Source organism: Astatotilapia calliptera, chromosome 4 (genome assembly GCF_900246225.1).
Source record: "Astatotilapia calliptera chromosome 4, fAstCal1.2, whole genome shotgun sequence".
Lineage (NCBI taxonomy): Eukaryota > Metazoa > Chordata > Actinopteri > Cichliformes > Cichlidae > Astatotilapia > Astatotilapia calliptera.
Window position 1 is genome coordinate 12,619,946 of NC_039305.1, and position 5,194 is coordinate 12,625,139.

Here is a 5,194-nt window from a genome sequence, read left to right on the forward strand (position 1 = left end):
GTTTGTCTTTTGTGCCGCCTGTTTTGCGGCTCTGTCAGCAAAATTGTTGCCTGTAGTAATAAAAGAGCCATCAGTTTTGTGTGCTGCACATTTACACAATGCGAGTTGTTGTGGTAAATTTATTACAGTCAGCAGGCGTTGTAAGAGGCTTGCATGCTGGACTGGTTTACCGGTTGATGTAATCATTCCTCTGTTTTGCCAGAGCTTTGCGAAATGATGCACAGCAGAGAAAACATACTGGCTGTCTGTATGTATGTTTATTAGTTTGTCTTTGTGTATTTAGCTTTCGCGTATCACAGCTATCAGCTCAGCGCTCTGTGCAGAACATGAAGAAGAAAATGGTTTTGCTTCTATTATTTTACTATCTGTGGTTACTGCGTAACCTACACAATTTCGGCCTGTGCTGTAAGGTCAAATGCTGTTCTCCTAGCTTCCACACTTGCTGATCATAAGGTGGATCTGGGCCTGGAGTTTGTTTAAATCTCAGAATGTTGTGATACTCGGTCGGTTTCTGGCACTCAGGTGTAATACCAGAAAAGAATGGCATGACTGCTATCTTAAGTTTTGTCAGAGCGTCTCTACCTAGCAAATTTACTGGACACAACGGGTCATATATGCATTTAATAAAGCACCTGCGGCCACTTGCTGTGTGTACTAGTTCTAAAAGGGCAGTTAATTGTTGTACAGTTGTGTGGCCTGAAGCTGACTTTACAACTAATTTGTCCTCTACTCCTACAATCTCGTGGGAAGTGACCTTCCTCTCCATGGTTCTAGCAGGCGTTGTCTCTATGTTATCTGCTGTTTCTGCGTGGCTGTCTGCAGCCTTAGTGTTTGTGACTTTGCTCGCCTCTCTGTTCCTGATAGCCACCTGCGAATTAGTGTTTTAGTCTATTGTCAACAGTCAGCCTTATTTTGAAGTTACAGAAAGCTTCTTCTTTTTTGTTCGTCTTGGTTTGGGAGAATAGATGCAACACTACATTTTCACTTAAGGCAGTTTTGAATAATTTCTAGTTTTTCAAACAATTCATGGATCTCACACATTTCAAACTTTCAAGTTAGGGTTGTTTCCCATTTATACATATATATATTTAACTTTTCATTGCTCACAGCTCATAGCTCACAGCTCTAAACCTAGGCATTTTTCAATCATATGCCTAATCACTATGTGTCACTGTGATTCTCAAGTATTGTCACAAGTTCGTTTAAATTCGTTTCCAAAGCCAACAAAATAATCAAACAAAAACAAAAAACATAAACGTGTCAGGACACAAAAGAAAAAAGAAAAATGCTGCCACCCGAACAAGGCAGAAGTCTGCATATGTTGGCTTGTAATAGCATGCAGCTTGTAACATGGTAGACTAATGTGCCTGTGTTAATCCAGCTCCATATTATTGTGTGAAGTTGCACTGGGTTGGGAGTGGTTTTGTGTGTGTCACATTTTTGGTGAGCCAATGGCTGGAATGAGGTTGGACTAATTAGAGGCAGGTGTACTTGATTGCACTGATACACTGGTCTACTTATAGCCCACACTACAACCACTGCTGTTTTGTTTTGTCTTATATAACAGCAATAGCATATTATAATATTTTATCAGTGTGTACCATTATACTACTACTGAGCCAATTTGATAGTTAGGATCATCTTATTCAGCAAACAGATAATTTAGAATTCATCCAATCTGCGGTCACATTTGTTCTCTCTGTTGCATGGTGGACCAGGCAGTTCTATTATAATATATTATTTATATTTTATTTTGTATCCATCAAGGGCTTCAGATGACCTGCAGAATCATCCTTTTCCCAGGGTGGAGACAGTTACCTTTTCACACACTGTCCTTGGCTGAACAATGACACAGCCTTAATATACCTTATTTATTTTATTAAAATATTTTTGTGTGAATTATTTGCTTTATATTCATTTTATACATGCTGGGCATGGTCATCATGCCAACTGTGTTTCATTGTTAATATCACTTTACAGGTTGTTATCCTTGCTATTATTAATTTCAAATACTCTAAAGATAATTTCTACTGTAATTTTCCCTTTGTTCATCTTTATTTCGTACTTTTTATATTTATATCTACTCAGTGGGGTCTGTTTTCAACCCTTTTAAACTACTTCAAACTACTTTGATCTCTAGTTTTCACTTAATAAGGGATTATTAAGTTCTTCCTGATATGGGTGGTGCTGCAGATGCGGCTGCAGGAGTGAGTGATGGTTTACTAAAAGGATTGTGGGAACTGCACAGTGTCTCGTCTTCTGGTTTTACTAAACTGGCAGTTGAGTTCTGTTCTTCTGACTGTTTATATTTTGTTTTCTTAAATCTCTCAGTTTACAGACACTGTTTTTGTCCGGCGTCTGGACTTTTCTTTTCTCACCACTGCTCGTCAGCAGGAGTGAGTTTTAATTTCACTTGCGTGATTACCCATCTTATTTATGTATTTACTTATTTTTGTTTAAGTAATATATACACAATACAGCTGCTATCACCTTCGCTGGTATTAGAGACGAGAGTGGTTGCTCACACGCCCTTCTACTTTCGGACTATTTCCAAAAGCGGTGTGAACTTTACGAGACGGAACTCGACCGTTCTCTCAACTCACCAGCACGTCAGTGAATAGCAGTAAAAGAAAAACACAGTAGGAGCAGCTCAGTCTCTTATTGGACCGTGAAAATTCAGCTTGCTCCGTTAATTAAAACAATACACACACACATTCACATTCACAGCTTCGACGCGCGCGACCGGAACCCTTATAATAAGGGGAGCTCCCAGAGCTACTTACTCCCTAGACCCAGTCTAGACCCAGCTGGGGGAGCTACCCAGAGCTCCAAAGCTACCAGTCGACGAGCTTCCAAAGCTTCCAGTCGACGAGCTACGCTACCAGTTGACGAGCTCCCAGAGCTACCAGTCGACGAGCTACTTCCGCTATTTTAAATTCCCTGAATTCAAAATGCGCTTTTACGCAAGATTGTGTCAGTGTGTCTGTATCTACCTGGTCGGTGTCGCCGGGTCTGGTCCACCTCGATCGGGTCCCACCACCGTGGGTCGCTTTCTAAGACGTTGGCCAAGACCCGAATTTAACGCTCTTGGTCTTTTTCCACACACCTGGTGTGTGGGCTGTCGACAGGCGAACAACGTGGACTGGTCACGGAGATGGGACACGATGGAGGTGATCCGGCTGTCGAAGGACCAAGAAATGTTGGGGGAAAACTCTGTAAAAGACCCAGGAGAAATAAAGACACAATGAGACAAAGTTACTTTCTTTATCAAACGTGTACACGGGTGAGCTGCTAAGAACAACTCACACCATGCACAGTGGCTTGGTAATTTTTATAGGAAAGACAGTGAGAACAGGATAAGAAAATACAAAACAAATAAAATAAACAACTCCATATGTGGCGCTAGTCTCGTCAGCAGAGAGCTGGGAGAAGGCTGTGAGAGATAAAACAATCTAAAACAATATGTCCCAAAACAGTATGTCTTTGCTGAGAAAGTCTAAAAAGATAATTCTAAACTAATCTAACCATAGGCAAAGGGCAGACAAAAGGCATCTTTGTACATTTAAAAGAAGGTAAAGAAACATAGAATCATTTTTCCTGTAACATAAACGCAAATTAGTCAGTCCTCTAATTGTTGTGTTTAACTCTCAAGATGTAGATGAGCGACACTGGTATTTGTTTTTGTGAATCAGGGGAACTGTATCAAAACGCCTGTATCACAGTGATTTCATTTGTGAGAAATACCACAAAACTCATGTGGCTCAAGTTTGCAATGAAAAAGGAGCCCACACAGTTCTAGTACTAAAATTATTCTCTTTTTTGAACTCTTTATTCAGTTGTTCAATGTTCATAAATGCCGTAACATTTTATCAAATGTTCTCCTAATCCTAAACACTCCAGTTTCATGTGAATTTCCAGAGAAGTTCATACATTTCAAGGTTGTTGATTATGTAATTATAACAGTTAACTGTAAGGGTTAGCGGGATTCTGATCTTTTTTTTTTGTCCAAACATAAAAACTGGTAATGGTAAAAGCATCAGTAATAAACCTGAAGGACATAGCAACCATCCTTCTGTAGCCAGATGGGCTACTCGCCTTCCGTTGTTTTTCTTCTCTCATTCTCTCTCTCTCTCGCTCGCTCTACCACCCTCGCTCTCTTTCCACTGCACTCGCTCCTTGTATCAGGTGATCGGGTTAATTGGGAACCCACCTGCACATTGATTGCAGGGTGGCGCTAGCCTGTATAAAGCTAAGCCGATGTCTTGTTGGATTAATTCCTCCCGAGCTTCTGGTACGATACAGCAGTAAATGCTGGCGTACTGCGACGGACTGATCAGCAAGAGCCGATTATACGACAGCTACAGGTATGCTCTCGCTTAACCTTGGATTCCCTCCGAATACTGGAATTGGTGTTAATATCCTTTTCCGGCCTGTTGTAGCGCAGCAGTCTGTTTAATTCTGCCATTGCGGAGAGAGGTGTTCGTGGTATCTCCACCAATGAGAGTATAGTGCCTCCGGTCCTGGGGTAAGCTGTTAGAACTACTTTTATTAGCATTCATAGCTATAAGAGTTTAAGGTTACACTTATCTGTTTCAGGGTTCACTGCTGTACTCACCTCTCCATGGTAAATTGTCCAACCTAAATTGGAAGAGTGGACTGCCTTCTCAGTTGCTGTTGTGAACTCCTCCTTGGTGGAGTCTGCTGTCTTGTCTCGTTTTGTCTTATCTTGTTTTTATTAAGTAGGCTTACCTTTTTTTGGGTTCGCCTGGTGTTCTATTTTATCCTGGACTGTTGCTTGTACCCACACTTCTATGATCGGGCTGAAGTGATTCTCTGCCCGAGTGTCGTGCTGGGACTCTAAATCGCCTGGGTGGCCGGTCTCAGCCGGTGGGGAGCCAGACCGGCCTACGCCTGAGAATAATTATTACCAGCACGAGTGGTAGTTTGACCCGTGGGGAATAAGCCTTTCCTGTGTGTGTGTGTGTGTGTGTGTGTGTGTGTGTGTGTGTGTGTGTGTGTGTGATTTCTTTTATTAAAGTTATTAACGTGTGTTTTAGTCTTTTTATGATTTGTAGCGAGCCTGACGCTCAGTGTCCTTTTATTCTTTTAACATACTTTTCTGTGTTTTATTTCAGTGAAGGAGGACGAGCCAGTGGCCCTGGGACCTCAGGTGGTGGGTCGTTTTCACACTTTC